The following is a 17,799-nucleotide window of genomic DNA, read 5'->3' as shown; positions in this document are numbered from 1 at the left end:
GCATGAGCGAGGAGAAGGTCAGAGGGAGAAGCAGACTCCCCGTGGAGCTGGGAGCCCGATGCGGGACTCGATCCCGGGACTCCGGGATCATGACCTGAGCCAAAAGCAGTCGTCCAACCAACTGAGCCACCCAGGCATCCCTGGAAGAATGTACTTTCCTACGTATTTCTTTTGTTACGTCTTTGCATTTAAAAAATTTGATAAAATTACAAAAGGAAGAAAAATTACGAAGGAAATAAGAATAATATGCTAAAATTAAGATTTACTCTTTTGGTTTGTAAATACCAACAGAGCCCTAACTTCTTCATAGGGAATGGAGTTGCTGTGCTCTGGTTTGGGCTGCTGTCACACTTGGGAGCAGTTTTGCTGCTGTGCTACTTCCCACCCTTTCTGAAAGGTGTAGGAGTAGAACACTGAAATTCCCTATTTTTAAAGAAAGTCATACACTACCCTATAAAGGTTTTAGGCTCTGAAAGAGCTGGGTTCCAATCACACATATGCTTTCCAAGCTGTGTGATCTTGGGCATGATTATTTGATCTCCCTGAATTTCCATTTCCTCCTCTTTAAAATAGGGATAACAAAAACCATCTCACAGAGTTATTATAAAGTTTAAATGAGATTGTTATCATGTATACAAATATCTAACGCAGAATATTGACTAAGTCACCGTTAAGTACAAAAGAATCAATGACTTCACAGAAATTTTGCAGTACGCCAACTGCACTTTAACATTTTATGATACAAGTTTCTCTTACTTCCCAGCAATTAATATTTCTGTTAAAATTGGAAAGATTTTCTTCAAGTTGCACAAAGAAATTTTCTGATATAACTGAATGTTAGATGGAAGACCACAGATATAGAAAATGTTGACGTTAAAACAAATCAGTAATAACTTGGTATGATAGGTAACTGGCTGAGATGCAACAGACATTTATGAAAAAGATAAAAAAAGAAAAACAGCAAATGCATGAAAGGGAGGCAGAAGAGAGAGCAGGAAGATGGTAATAAGAGGTGGGGCAAAGGAACAAGAAGAGAAATCGAGAAGGGACCGATAGCCTGCTTTACTCCTGGCTGAATGGTTGTTCTGTGCTGCACACCAGGTCATCCCAGGTCAGCCTATTTTTTGAAGTGCCCTACATGTAGAAATGAACAACCCTACAGTAAGTATGGGATCAAAGCACAAAGGTCAACTGGCCATCTGTGTGTTCTGCATGAAATGTGCTCAATGTCTCTAGAAGCATTAACTAACACCACTGATAATATATAGTTAATAAACAGAAACATATATATCACAGAAAATATCTCTAAAATCTAACCAAAATTTTAAAAATTGATTCTCATCCTCTAGGCTAATCATATGCATTTTGGACTATTAAGACACTGAAATCATGTTAGTATAAGTATCGTGTTTCTTTTCTACTGAGGCACCACACAGTGTAAGAACAGCTTCAAAATGATAAAACCAGCTCCCTTATTTAAGAACACACGGTTTCAGCAGAGTTTAAGCTCCCATTGTGTTTTGGGAGCTGCACCAAGCTACTTTAGACTACAACAGTACAAGAAAAAAAAATCATTCTAAATAATTGTCTATTTCTACCAATAATGATTTAAAGATTAAATGTGGAGTATGAATGAGTAACTCAAGATATATGCATTGTATATTAGCTAATTTAAAACAAATAAACAAAAATTGACACATTCAAAGAACTGTAGATCACTTCAGTAGAACAGAGCATCCTAGGTCACCGTGCTTTCCTTCTCTATTATTGTCAAGTTCGATTTGCCAACAAGCCTCTGGCAAAACAGAAGTAAATTTCAAGGTTAGTAAGCTAAATGACTATTGTGAATAATGATACATTAATTTACTGATGAAGCTGAAATTGGCATAGAAAGAAATGAACAAGAGTGACTCTGAATGAAGTCAGTTCTTTTACAAAAAGAAGACCTATTTACCTCGGGAATTAATGTATGAAATTATATATGGAATTATGTTCAAACTATACAATGTGTAGTTCTAATCATTTTTATAGTAAAGCAGAAAACTAAAAAAAAAAGACTGAAAAAAGAAGGAATCATATATATGAATGACTTAGAATATTTAAGACTATTCATTAATACAGATACTAACTCAGGCATAATTTTCCAAGCAATAATACAACAATCCGCTTATTAGGTGAAAGGTTAATTTATTTTCAAGTGTTCCCAGGCAGGGCTATAAAACAAAACCCCAATGGACTTTAGCGTAAATCTTACCACATACATACCAATGTATCAACCAAGGGCAGGGTGACCCAAGGAGAGAAAAAAATCCTATATTATCTTTAGGCAAAATTGTTTGTCTTGACTTAAAGAGGAAAACAAAACAAGTTACTTCATGGTGGCCGAATATATAACAATTAAGATTATAAATGATGTCTTGGTATAAACTTTTATATATGGATTGACAAACATGTATATCCATAATCACAAACTATATTTATAAGGCATGTCTATCCATAGCAAATTAAGTTATCCTCTTTTACATCATTTCAGGTAACCATTTAGTGTACAAGTACTAAGTTCTAATGATGCCAAAATATCTAGGATTTCCTTTCCTGCTTTAAATACCAGAAAAGTTTTATACCACAGCAACAACTGTGAGTCTCTTAACCGAGTAACTTAAAATAGAGATGACAGCAAAACATGCCAGTTCGGTAGATTCATTTCTCCCCTGAATGAAACTTATAGTTTAAGAAACAAGAACGCAGATGGAACAGTCACTTCTTGCTGAACTGGCTGCTCCCTGTCAGTTTTCCTGCCAAGGTCATGAGTAGGTATGTGAGGAAGGGAGTGGTGCTGTGTCTTATGCATAGGAAAGAGAGCTGAAGTATAAATTGGCTTGCAATGGAAGAAAATGATAACACCAAGAGAAGTACTAAAATCTGAAGAAGTTAAAAGACTTTTTTTTTAGCTGTTTCTGAACTAATTTAAAAATATAGGATTATTTCTGTCTATCCTACAATTTTCTTATCTTCAATGCTAATCCTAAATAGTAAGAGACTCCTCGTATCATTGATTTTATTGACTTGTCTCTATACTTTGAAAATCCTTGTTCCTGAGCTCATTTTTCCACAAACGGATGCAAGCTGGGAAGGTTCTTTGTACTAGACTTTTATAGATGCTCATCTATTACCACTTATGGCAAAAAGCATAATTTCTCTAATTGACAATGCTTTCTTAAAAGATGGACTATGGGCAGAGATAATTTAAATCATGAACCTATCAGTTGTTAGCTAGGTAAGGTTAATGAAGCTACTTAACATTTGGGGGTCTCTTTCTTTACCCTAAAAAAAAGAAATCAGAGTCATTCAAAGGTATGTTAAAAGGATTAATTGAAATCATATTAAATTTCTTGGTAGGATGCCAGGTATATATCTAGAAACCCGTGACAAATGGTAACTATTATTAATGTATAATTTCTCACTCACACAAAATCGTATTCTTATTAGGTCTGCTTTAATATAAATAATATACTCAAATCCTTTTGTCTCCAGTAATTTCAGGGAGCATGCAACTTAAATCCAACAATGTTCTAACATGTTCCAATGAGTAAGTCAAGTTTAACAAAAGGAATCCTCATGCAATGTTGGTGGAGATGTCAATTCATGCAGCCCCGATGGAAAACAGTATGGAGGTTCCACAGAAAATTAAAAATAGAAAAACCATATGATCCAATAATTCCAATACTAGGTATTTACACAAAGAAAACAAAAGGACTAATTTGAAAAGATATATGCTTCTCTATGTTTACTGTAGCATTATTTAAAATAGTCAAAATATAAAGGGTTGGTATTTAAAATATATAAAGAACTTAACTCAGCACTAAAAGAAACACATATAATACAACTAAAAGTGAGCAGAAGACATAAAGACGATCAACAGATGGAGGAAGAGATGTTCAATATAAGAATGAAATCTTGCCATTTGCAACAAAATGGATGGATCTATAGAATATAATGCTAAGCAAAATAAGCCTGTCAGAGAAAGACAAATATGATTTCACTCATATATGGAATTCAAGAAACAAAATAGAAGAAGAAAGGAAAAAGAGAGACAAGCAAAAAACAAAACAAAACAAAAACAAAAACAAAAACAAAACAAAAACAAAAACACCAGACTCTTAACTATAGATAACAAACTGATGGTTACCAAAGTAGAGATTGGTAGGGGGATGGCTGAAATATGTGAAGGGGACACCTATCTTGGGGACCTGGGTGGCTCAATCAGTTAAGCATCTGACTTTTTATTTTGGCTCTGGTCATGATCTCAGCGTGGTGAGATTGAGCCCCATGTCGGGCCTCACACTGGACTTCGAGCATGCTTAAGATTCTCTCTCTCCGTGTGCTCCCCACCACTTCCACTTATGCTCCCCACCCAAAAAAGAGAAAGAGCGAGAGAGTAAAAAGAATACACTTATCTTGATAAGCAACGCGTAATGTATAGAATTGTTGAATCACTATATTTTATACCTGAAACTAATATAACACTGTATGTGAATTATACTGAAATGAATATAAAAATTTAGATAAGTAAATAAAATAGCCAAGATATGGAAGCAACCTAAATGTTCACTGATAGATGAATGTTAAAGGAAGATGTGGTATGTATTTGTACATACACACACACAGGGATGTTATGCAACTATAAAAAAAAGATAAGATCTTGCCATTTACAAGATGCTATGGATGGCCCTAGAGGGTATTATGTTAAGTGAATACTTAGTATATTTTCTCACACTGAGAAAGACAAAACCATATGATTTCCCTCATATGTGGAATCTAAAAAAACAAAACAAAACAAAACAAAATGAATAAACAAAAAGAACCAGACCTATAAAATACAGAGAACAAACTAGTGGTTGCCAGAAGGAATACGGGTTGAGGGATGGGCAAAATGGGGTGAAAGGGAGTGGAGGATGCAGTCTTCCTATTATGTAATTAATAAGTCACAGGAATGAAACATAAAAGGCATAGCATAGGGAACATAGTCAATGATATTGTGATAACGTTGTGTGGTGACAGATGGTAGCTACACTTCTTGAATACAGCAAAAACACAGAGAAGCTGAATCACTATATATATCTGAAGCTAATGTGACATTGTGTGTCAACTATAATCAAAATAAAAAAATTTTAAAAACATGAACTTTTGTTCCACAGAGATAAAATTTCAAAGGCAATATAATTTAAGAGGTAATACAAAGATTGAAATTCGTACCATAAAAGTACAAGATAATGGTGACTTCACAAAAAGTGGGAAAGGGGAATAATGATTCAACAAAAAAACTGAAGTACTTGTTTAATAAAGTCCTTGTGTATCACAGCATTAACAGTTAAATAAATTAAACCATAAAAACTAGAAAAAGATTCTTCCTATTTCTGGATATAAAAGTTTTTCTAAGTTTCAAAGGAGATCGGGAAAATATTGATTAGATTTAATAAAAAGATTTCAAAACATACTTATGCTTCAAAACATATAAAAGAAAATTGAAAACCTTATGAAAACAGTAACAACTAATAGAACATCAAAGAATCAAGATCTTTTGGTTCTTTTTTAAAAAAAGAACTCTTCCTGGGGCGCCTGGGTGGCTCAGTGGGTTAAGCCTCTGCCTTCGGCTCAGGTCATGATCCCAGGGTCCTGGGATCGAGCCCCGCATCCGGCTCTCCGCTCAGCGGCGAGCCTGTTTCCTCCTCTCTGCCTGTCTCTCTGCCTACTTGTGATCTCTGTCTGTCAAATAAATAAAATCTTTAAAAAAAAAAAAAAAGAACTCTTCTAAACCAGTGAGAAATACACCTCTGAAAAAAAAATAAGTATAAAGAATAAAATGTTTATAACAAATAATTCCTTCAGATTCAAGTTCATTGGGAATTAAAAATAAAAATTAAAGTATCACTTTTTCTTTTTACAAAAGATTTTAAAATTATAAATCTCTTAGGAAAAGTTTGAAAAGATACATAATGTCAATCTGGGGGGAAAAAGTTCACTAAGGATTAATCAGGCTTTTTTCAGATTGGGGAGGTGGGTAGAGATTGTCATTTTTATTTTGCTATGAAGGAGGTAAAAAGAGAAATCATGGGCTGAGGATAGGAACAACCTTCAACTATTTGCTCAAGAACACTTTCCTCCTTAAGTACATAAATGATTTTTTTCCAGAGGCCTTAATATTAATAAGAATAGAAGGACCCAAAGAGCCCCAATTTCTTTGGAAGTGCAGGGGACAGGAAGAGAGGAGCAAAGTCTTACTGGAAGATGAGGTGAACAAAAGAGCTTGTTTGCCCCACCATGCCCCTTTAATTGTCTATTTAAAAGTCAGATAAAAGTCAATGTAATGTGGAAAATCACATCCGGTTCTTTTGGGGTCTCTTTATTGGTTTTGTTTGTTTGTTAGGGAGGGGGAGGGGCGGCGGAAGGGGAGAGACAGAGAACCTTAAGCGGGGCTGGATCTCCTCCGAACCAAGCCTAAATCAGGAGTCCAGCACTTAACTGACAGCCACCCAGGCACCCTGGTTCTTTTGTTTTAATCAAGATTTTTCCAATTGTAATTTAGAACAAATAACTTAAAAACAAAGTTATAAAACAAAATATAACCATGTATTTCCTATTTGAATCCTTTAGCTATAATCAAAGTACAAAAATTTGTTTTTACAGTTTCTATTTTTTGCTTCAGGATTATCTGCTGTGTTGTACGGAAAAGGAGAACAGTTATGGGGTTTTAATCTGGACAGAGACAACCAGAGACAATGGGGGAAATCAGGAAAGCTAGAAAGGATATCTGTCATTTAAAATATAGGATGCCTGAGTGACTCAGTAAGTTAAGCACCTGCCTTCAGCTCTGGTCATGATTCTGGGGTCCAGGGATTGAGTCCTGTGTCTGGCTCTCTGCTCACCAGTGAGCCTGCTTCTCCCCCTCCCTCTGCTCCTCCACCCCACACCTGTTTTCTCTCTCTCTCTCTCCCAAATAAATATGATCTTTAAAGATAATAGTAGTAAGATACATACATATACACACACATATAAACTATGGTTATGAGTAGAAAAGTCCTATATCCCACCAATAATTATTAGCTTTAACTTTCAGGAGTTATGCAATAATGCAAAGGAGTCTAATATAATACAAAACACAGAGATATGACAACTTGGGCTTTAGATGCAATATACAGAATAAAAATAAAATAATTACAGGGAGACTGGAAGAGCCACAGGGATAAAATACTGGCCTTATAATTGTACATTTCTTTTTTTTCTTTTTTTAATCAAAATCTTAACTAGTCACTTAAAAAGCTGATGTTTGACAAGTTACATTGCCTCTTTTTACATTTACCCATATTTATAAAATGAAATAGGTAAAGTAGAAGAGTTCTAAGGTTCAACTTCCATGATTAATTTATTCTTCTGCTCTCATGTTCTATGAATTCCATGCCATGCATAGCTATATAGAAATACTTACTGGAAAGGTAAGCTGCCAATAATAACAAAATAAGACTTCAACATACTGGCAAAATCCTCTACGCCTCACTCCAACCACAAACTTGTTCTATCTCTTTGATGGGGTGGGGGTATTTTTGGCTTCTATTGACTTATTTTGCTATAATCTTTTAATACTGAGTCAAGCTTGGGTTTCTCTCATCACTGGCTGATGGGAATTAAGTACATTTCCGTTCCATGACAAAAAAATAAAACACACATACACAGAGACACGCCCTTTTAGTTTTATAATATTAAGATTATTTGATACACCAGTGAGACATGTAATTTATAATCATAACCCTTGAGACACCTTTCCCATACCTATTTAACTACAGGACAGGTGTGTGGGCAAAATATAACTGAAGAGAAATTCCAGATTGAATTATGGTCCATTTCAAACAATTAAAAGTCTTCTAAGTGTTCTTATGAAAATATCATTCTTATTTTCATTCCTAAGACAGATGCAATTCAAGGTTAAACAAACAAAAGGGTCATATTTGATGTGTGGAAGAGGTTTATAAGATTTCCAAAGTAGTGGAAACTACTAGTTGCGTATAGTAAGAAGTAAAAATCAAAGTAAGAAAAGTTGTCAATTACTCTAAATTGTGTATAAAGCTCTGTATTTGTTTCTGATAATCAAAATATTTCATATACAAAGTAAGTACGCCATGTCTGGTGGGGAAATAAAACACAAAGACAAAATAAATTTTGTTTTTGCTATCAAAATAAAAGAAACAGCTGGTATTTCGCAACTACTTTTTTAAACGTTGACATCCTTTTCTTTCAACATTTCTGTTTTGAGGAGCAAATTCTTCTGACTGAAATGGAATATCACTCTTCAGGTTTGAAAAAATTTTTTAAGCCACTAGCTCTTATTTCCTTAAATCACTATCTCTGTAATAGAAGGTAAAATTAGGAAGTATATCTTCATCAGTCACACTGGGAGCCATCCCATGCTGTAATTTTCTAGGATAGAGGAAGATGGACCCAGTCTCTCCAGATATTCTCTCTGGGCTTTTTGAAAGGTGTAACACCGTCTTCAGTTTGCTAGGACATCATTTAATTTACCATAGGAGTCCATGTGAGAGCAGCAACTAGCTTATTTTGTTGATAGAGTTCATCAAATTAAGCAACATTTTTGAGCTATATATCCTGAATTTGTATATGCTAATCAATACAACTTTGAATTTTATTATTCAAATATAACTTTATGGGTTCAATAGACATCCACTGTCATGGAAAAACACCCATACACAGACTACCATGATTGGTGGTAGTAAGAGAAACAAAGTAACTTTTTACAACATTGCTAGTCTTGGGGCACCTGGGTGACTCAGTGGTTTAAGCATCTGCCTTGGGCTCAAGTATGATCCCAGGGTCCTGGGATGGAGGCTCACGTGAAGCGGATGGAGGCTCACGTGAAGCTCCTTGCTCAGCAGGGAGCCTGCTTCTCCCTCTCCCCCTCCTCCTCAATTTTGCATGTGCACTCTCTCTGTCAAATAAATATATAAAATCTTTCAGTAAATAAATAAATGAATAAATACAATAAAACACTGCTAGTCTTTCAAAAGCCTTTACCACTTACTTGAGGGGGTTTTCCTTCAATGCAATTAATCAAAGTTGTGAAGTGCATTAAAATAAAAAGTCTATAAAGAAAAGTGACTTTAAAATAAATATAATGAAGTTTTTCTTTAGTTCAAGTTCTTGAGTGTCTATTATAAACTCTAGGTCCTACAGGAATATCAAAGAATAGATTTAAGGGGCACCTGGGTGGCTCAGTGGGTTAAAGCCTCTGTCTTCAGCTCAGGTCATGATCTCAGGGTCCTGGGATTGAGCCCCGCATCGGGCTCTCTGCTCAGTGGAGAGCCTGCTTCCTCCTCTCTCTCTCTCTCTCTGCCTGCCTCTCTGCCTACATGTGATCTCTGTCTGTCAAATAAAAAAAAAAAAAAAAAAAAGAATAGATTTAAAACCTGACGACAAGTAGCTTACAACTTCATGTGCATAAAGAAGCACAAAACATCATCTAAGACTTGGCAAAGTCTTATATACTGACAGAGGTATATGCCAGAGGCCAAACTAAAGAAGCAGACAGTGGTCCAGCAGCAGGGACGCATTCACTGAGGCTGAAAGGCAAAGATCACAAAGACGGTTTTCAAGATAGAAGCAACATAAACAACTCCAGAAAGGCGTAAAACAGCATAGACTGTTACTGAGAAACACAGATGTTCAATATTGCTAGAGCATGAAACAGAGGGAAGGGGAATACTCTCATGGATAAGCAAGAGTAGTATGGAAAAAGCCCAGAAGGAGAGCAGAAGACCAATACAGAACTGAAGTATCAGCTCAGTCACGAAGGAGCTCACTGTGCCAAGACTGACCTTTATCTATGAGCAACAGAGAGCCAGGAACGAGAAGGCATCAGCAGGAAAGCAAAGTGTTCACTGCGGTGGGAGACTGATCCTTCTAAGAGTAATAATGTAGCAGAGGGACTGGTAGAATAGGAAGTTAATATTAGTATTTCAAGCTAAATTCACTCATCTTACTTCAAGAGACAGTTAAAACATGATACAAAAGGTATTATCTTCTTTCTTTATAATATGCTTATATATAAGACACCTGTATATAAAAGTTGTTTATAAATATGATAAACAACCACTATCAGGATTGACATTAAAGCCAAAAATAATATTGAGAAAGTATCTCAAGTCTTAAAAATGCTCAAACAGCCTTCAATCAAAATACATTCCATTTTAGACACTGTCAACCAAAGTCACAATTCTCTCTTTGCTTTCTTGTTTAAAGCGACAACTTTCTTCAGTTTCTTTTTATTGTACTAATTTAATTGGGTTTTCACAGGGTACTTCAGAAACAAGATACCAGAAGGAATAAAAATAAAGCCAGTTTAAAAAAAAAAAGTGTAAGAAAGTAATATGTACTTATGCAACGGGTAAAGTGAACAAACAAAAGATATTGAATAAAGAACTGAAGTTATAATCTTGATTATCATTACCCAAAGGGAGTAGCAAAGAAAAATTTGAGAAATGCCCATTCTAGACAAATCACAGTTGCATTTTCAAAATAAACATATTGTCCAAAATCTAAATCAAATCCATTAAGAAACTGGTAGGCAGAACTTGAACAAAGAAAAAGCTTGATTCAGAGGCTAAAACAAGCATTAAATGAATGTTAAAACACATTTGAAATTTAGATGTGAAAATACCCATAAAGTATTCCTGAATTAATAGAACTGATTTTGAAACATTCTGTATTATTTGGGAAATTATATGAGATTCAATAAAAGTGATATTCTATAATGATCAGCCTCATCTTAAGATATTTACTTTACATTTAGGCCTATTCCACCTGCTGTTTTGGATGTGGTTTATTCTATTTTAGATGAGCGGGTTTCTGAACACTAGCCCTAACACAAAATCTGTGCCAGAGTATTAGCTTTTCCTTGTATCTCTTTTGTTATCTCCTTGTATCTACTATTTAAGCTCTGCAAGAAAATTTAGCATTACCTTTGTTTTTAACTTAAACATGTAATACAGAAAACCCTTTGGAACTATAATCAGCATCTATAACCCAACCTAAAAATTTTAAATATCATGCTAATGCTTATAGTACCACAATTTATAAACCAACAATAGGGAAGTTTTCACTATGTCAGTAGATAAATTTCACCTAGTTAAGGCCATCCTTCCAGCAGAGCAACATACTTACTTCCCATGCCATGTGCACTAGACATAAACCATATAAGTTTATAAATTGTGTAGGCATTCTAAATCAAAAAATAATGGAAAACCATCTCTTTCTGTCGTCTTCAGTACCACTGCTTTTAATGTTAACCTGGGATGTACAAAACAACGACAAATAAATGAACATCCCACAGCACTGGGAACACGCGGAGAAACGTGTCAAAGTGCTAAATGTGATGAAAGGAAAACAAACGACCGACGTGCCCCAAGACATGTTCATTTCATGAATGTAGTAGGGAATCGCTTTTTGTAAAGAACCAACTAGCAAGTCCCTTGGACAGAGAAACTCTCCCCGATGCTGATTTGCATCTTGGATTCAGAAGACTGTTCTCACTTCTCACCACTCCCTGTTCTCTCTGTTCCCAAAGCTAGCCCTTGACTCACTTTCATGCACTGTCAAAGGGACACCGCTTGCTTTTAAAAAGAACCTACATTGCTCACAATCACAGCGCCTACACGGACAAGGCTTTTACTACATTTTCACATGTTCATCTGAACTTTTCCCCTATTCTATTTCCCACTCACAACTGTAAACTCAGTAATATAGTCCTGCTTTAATCCTGATATGAAAGCAAGCAGGAATTTACCCATTAGAAGACTTCAGGTTTGGCAGAATGAAGAAACAGAAACTTGCTGATGGGACACAACACGAGTCAGTGGTAGAACACCTTTCCTACCCCCGACCCCTGTATTTCAGGGTATCCTGAAAGGACACAGCATTCTCAAGAGCAACACACAGCACTACACGGCCACCAAGAACATTCTTAAACAGCAGGCAGCCCCTCCTGGCTAGCTTAACATGCCACACAGCCCTCTGCTCACTGATGCAGAGCACCCAACAGGGACAGGGAGTTTACGAGTAAAAGTGAGACTGAACTGGCTAATTACTTACCTTCTCACTTACGGCAGGCTGGCTCGTTTAACTTTTTGTTTCCTCTCTTGTCATAGCTCAGCGGTGAATGGTTATGATTCAGCAGAAGTTTGAACCTGACAGTGAAAAAGAATTTTTTAAGCAAAAATACTGGAAATTACTGTTCTCCCCACTACAGTCTGTCTTTCCCTGCCCTCTGTGTGTGTGTTTCTCTCCCGTTTTCTCTCTCTGCAAGGCAGCTACGTAGTGGTCTATAAATATTGACCCTGACACTTGCTCGGTGCTTTAGTTGCTCATGGCACAGGTCTGTGTTACTGAACACCGTGGTAATACTCCGGCAAAGTTCTCAGCTGCTCAGACAAAGCTGTGGATTGGCTCACTACCCAGCAACCCTGTGCCTGCCTGGAAATACCATTTTGCTGCCAGCTTTACAGATGCTATGGGCTTTGCCTGAGGCCCAAATCAGGCACAGAAGGGCAATTATGAGGTTTGTCTGAAGAAATAGCTTTTCTCAAGCAGGTGAAGAAAAGGGGGAGGGGAGGCTGGGTGAAGTGAAAGACAAGAAAGGAAACATTTGCCTTTGTTTCAGCCAAACAACATCACTTCAAGCCCTTTATGAAAGTTACACCTAAATGTGGTTCAATCCAGCTTTGTAAAACTGAATTACTATGTATTATGAATGGCCCAAACAGAGGCAAGCATTTTTATAATTGTTTTTAATTTTGCTTCTCTTTGAGTAAGGCTGTAGTAACTGAGTAACTGGTTGCAAAGAAATGTTTCAAGACAGGTAAGCTCAAACACCAGAATGATAGAAATGCACTGAAAAGTATAAGATTAATCAGATAAATTTATGTATTTGATGAAAGAGGCTAAAATATAATCTGAAAATTGTATGACTCAATATATTATATTAACTAATTCTAAATTTTCAATCATGACAATTTGAATTATTTTAGTTTTTTTTTAGTTTAAGGATAAAATATAAGTCGTGACTCTGTATAGTTTACGGGTGATATGTGCAAGGTCAACATTATATATATACCACATATAATATCTACAGTATGAATGATCAGAAAATAAATCAAATCCATATTTTCTATTCTTCTTGCCCTAGAATTATTACATGTTTGCTTTACTGAAAGTTTGTCTCTTGAGACTAAATCAAGAGTAAAGAAAACCTTAGAAATAATCTGGCCACTTACTCATTTTATAGATAAGAAAACTGACCCCCCAGGCCGGTTAACTTATCCATAGTTACATGACAAGTTTGCAGCAGAGCCAAACCTAGAGTCTGCCTTACTCTTACTGCTCACAGTCTTCACTCCTTCTATTATAAGAGTGATTGTTAAACTCATTTTTATGTTCAGAATCCTATCTTCATGTGAAATTTTACTGCAAACCTTACCAGTAAGAGCAAATATTACAGCCGGAAATTTAACTAGCATAAAACAAAGGTTTGACTCCCCGAAAAATGTTATATGCAAAAACTAACTTTCTAACAACTGAAATCCATCTTTGTTGCATTCAATAATTAATATTTGCCCAATAAATTAACTTATTCCCAGGAGAGGTATACAGCTAACTGGCTGAGGAGGCAAAGATAAACCATAGTTTCTACTCTCAGAGACCTTACATTCCAATATCAGAGAAAAACAAGCTAATGACAAAACCGTGTTCCTGGGACAACGAAGATTAGCAGAGAGTAGTAAGGAGTACTGGAGAGCAGGCAGAGCATCCAATATGAAGAGGGGGTTCTTTGGGGAATTCCTCAGTCAAGACTTCCGTACATGATAGCAAGGCAGAAGGCAGTGAGGCAAACATGGGAAAAGAATGATACAGTAAAGACAAAGAGGCAGGAAAAGGCATGGTATAGAACTTCAAGTAGTTTTTCTTGCTGGAGCATACAATGCAGAGTGGAAATGGTTTTTTGTTCTTTTTTTTAAAAGACTAGAAGGATAAAAGTGATGAAAGGTTTTATATACGAGGTTTTAAAAACATGGGTTTTATACATCATGCTAGCAGTCTTCAACTATTTTTGCTTACAGATCCTTAAAAGACTTAAATTATGGAACTACTGACACATTAGCAAGTTAACATTGACTGTTTTTCATCTGTGGTGAAATAAGTACCTGCAGGGAATTGAATCTCTACCCTATTGATATACTAACATTTTAAAGTAAAACTTATAAGAATACCCAATGGATTATAAATCCATAATAATTTAATAAAACTATTATCTATTTAAATAATAAATTTTTAACACTTTTTTTGGAGAGAGAGTGAGAGCAAGAGCAGGGTGTGGGGGAGGGGCAGAGGGTGAGAGAATCTCAAGCAGACTTCCACTGAGTGCAGAGCCCAACATGGGGCTCAGTCTCACAATAAGATCATGACCTGAGCTGAAATCAAGCGTTGGCCGCTTAACCAAATGAGTCACTCAGGTGTCCCAATAAACTCTCCTTCTAACTGCTGAAAATTCTACATTACTATTTTATTTTCCTGACCTTTATTGCAATCTCACTCCCTCACAGAATTTTCATCCAAAGTATTTTATATAAATAAGTCTTTCATTGTTTACTCTATTACTCTATCATGCTTCTCTCCAACAAAAATCTAAGGCATTAATTGAAATTTTTTAATTGTTAAATTATCTATGACTGCAGGGCAATGTACCATGATAGGATTTAAGAAGGATGAAAGGGTACCTTTCTTTTGTAAAGTAAGAATAAGATTGTTATGAATAAAGCATTGCTTTTAGCCAGATCAATATTAATAAAGAGTTTATGTGGAAGTTGAAAATCTGGACAATGACTCCATTAGAACCATCCATTCAAATGCTAAGTGAAAGAAACCAGTCTGAAAGGCTATATACTGTGTGATTCCAAGTATATGACATTCTGGACAAGGCAAAAACTATAAAGACAACTAAAAGATCTGTGGTCATCAGAAGTTTGGGGGGTGTGGAGGATGAGTAGATGAAGCACAGGGGATTTCAAGGCAGAGAAACTATTCTGCATGATACAGAACAGTAGGTGCATGGCATTATGCATTTGGCAAAACCCATAAAACTGTACAACACAAAGACAAAGCCCTAATAAAAACTATGGACCACGGGTGTCTGGGTGGCTCAGTTGGTTGGGTGTCTGCCTTTGGTTCGGGTCATGACCTCTGTGTCCTGGGATTGAGCCCCGGGTGTCGGGATCCCTGCTCAGTGGGGAGCCTGCTTCTCCCTCTCCTTCTGCCTCCTCCCCTGCTTGTGCTCTCTCTCTTTCACTCACTCTCTCTCTAATAAATAAATACAATCTTTAAAAAAAAAACAAACTATGAACCAGTTAAATCCCTTCCCTTGTCTTCCTGAAAGCATGTGTTCTAAAGAAAGTATTATTATTACTTATTGAACATTTACCATCTAATAGGGACCTTAGAAATATTAACTTTAACACTAGAAAGAACCCTAATATAGGAGTATGTTTTCACCCTTTTTTTTTTTTTTAAGATAAATAAAGCAAGGCTTTCAGTTATCAGGTGGACTGTCTGAAATCATCTAATACAGAGATCTGGGATCCAGCTCAAAGCTGTCTGACTGGACTACAGTGGCAATATATTGCCTTCCTATCAGTCACTTAAATAAGATTGGATGGAGGGTGCCCAGGTCAGGCAAGGAAGTGGCTAAGCAGTTCCTTCAGAAAGTCAGAAAGGAATTAAAGAATCACATATTGCACTTCTACTAAGGAACTGCTAGAATACTGACTACTAAAGAGTAGCAAAAAGAAGAGATTACCAGAGTAATCAGTGAAAGTCAGTGGAAAAAATTAAAATAATTGTTATGTGCTAGTAAGAAGAACTTAAAGGTTTTATCTTCAATTTGACTGAAGGGTAAGGAACACATGAGGAATCAAAGGTATGAAGACTCGATATTGACAAAGTATCTGTTCTTCCCAACTTTATCTAAGGATTCAGTGTAATCCCAATCAGGACATTATTTTGTGACTATGGACAATGTGAGACTGAAGTTTATAAGGAGAGGCAAAAAAACCTAGAATAGTCAACACCAACATTAAAAGAGAACAAAGTTGTAGGACTGACACTACCTGATATCAAGACTTACTATAAAGCTATAGTAATCAATACAACATGGTGTTGGAGAAGGAATAAACAAACAGATCAATGGAGAGAAATAGCAAACCCAGAAACAGACTCCCATAGGTACAGTGAACTGATCTTTGATGGAGGGATAAAGTCAGTAGAATGTAGCAAAAATGGTCTTTTCAACAAATGGTGCTAGAACAATTGGACATCCATATGCAGAAAAAAAAAAAAAAAGAAGAAGAAGAATCAAAACAAAGGCCTTATACCCATCACAAAAATTAACTCAGAACTAAATATAAATAAACGTAAAATTATAAAACTCATGGAAGGTAAAATAGGAAAAACGTAGATTACCTTGGGTATGGCAATGACTTTTAGATATAACATCAAAGGTACAATGTGTGAAAAAAAAATAATTGATAAGCTGGATTTCATTAAAATTAAAAACTCTGTAGAAGACAATGTCAAGAGAATGAGAAGACAATCCATAGACTAGGGGAAAATATTTGCAAAAGACACATCTAATAAAGGACTATTAATCAAAATTTCCTACAATTCAGCAATAAGTAAACAAACCCATTTTTTAAAATGGGCCACATAAGACACATAGATTGCAAATAAGCATATAAAAAAGGTGCTCTACACTGTGTGTCATCAGGAAAATTCAAATTAAAACAACCATGAGATACCATTATACATCTATTACAATGTCCAAAATCTGGAACACTGACAGCACCAAATGTTAATAAGGATGCAGAACAAAAGAAATTTTCATTCATTGCTGATAAGAATGCAAAATGGTACAGCTACTTTGAAAGACAGTTTGGTGGTTTCTCTCAAAATGAAACATACTCTTACTACAAGACTCAGAAATCCCTTTTTGGTATTTACCCCCAAGAGTTGAAAAACATATGCCCACACAAAAATCTTCACAGGATATTTTTGGAGCTTTATTCGGAATTGCCAAAACTTGAAAAAAATCAAGATGAGTAGATAAATTATGGTACATCAAGATAAGGGAACATAATTGATTCAGCACTAAAAGGAAATAAGCTATAAACATTAAATGTGTGTTACTAAGAAGTCATTCTAAAAAGGCTACATACTATATATTTCCACTTATAGGACATTCTGGAAAAGGCCAAACTGTGGAGATAGTAAAAAGATCTGCCTTTGGGTGAGGGAAGGGGTGGGGGAGGGATGAAAAGGTGGAGGACAAAGGATTTTTAAGTTAGAAAAAAATACTCTGCATGACTTTATAATGGTGGATACATGTCATTATACACATGTTCAAGCCAACAGAATCTCCAATACCAAGACTGAACTGTAAACTATGAACTTTGGTAATTATGATGTGTCAATGCAGTTTCATCAGTTGTAACAAAGGAACACTCTGGTGGGGAATGTTGGTAATGGGCAAGGTTATACATGCATGGAGGCAGAGAATATATGGAAAATCTCTGTTCCTTTCATTTTGCTGTGAACCTTATTCTGCTCTAAAAAATTCAAGCTTTGAAAAAGTCAGAGGTGGCTCCTCTCTTGGGTAGATGGGTCTTTGCCAAGATAGAGATTTAGAAA

The 17,799-nt window shown here is 35.8% G+C and overlaps 1 protein-coding gene across 5 annotated transcripts in view; it reads right to left on the bottom strand.

The window, feature by feature from the left end:
• Positions 1-17,799, bottom strand: part of BMPR1B (bone morphogenetic protein receptor type 1B) — a 413,050-nt gene that overhangs the window by 150,865 nt on the left and 244,386 nt on the right. For all 5 annotated transcript variants that reach the window (XM_047718021.1, XM_047718020.1, XM_047718022.1 and 2 more), the window contains exon 2: positions 12,157-12,251. The gene's annotated coding sequence lies outside the window, so the exon portion shown is untranslated. The remainder of the gene's footprint in view (positions 1-12,156; positions 12,252-17,799) is intronic.

The sequence above is a fragment of the Lutra lutra genome, chromosome 2 (assembly GCF_902655055.1).
Source record: "Lutra lutra chromosome 2, mLutLut1.2, whole genome shotgun sequence".
NCBI classification, from domain to species: Eukaryota; Metazoa; Chordata; class Mammalia; order Carnivora; family Mustelidae; genus Lutra; species Lutra lutra.
This window is presented reverse-complemented; position numbering and strand designations above follow the sequence as displayed.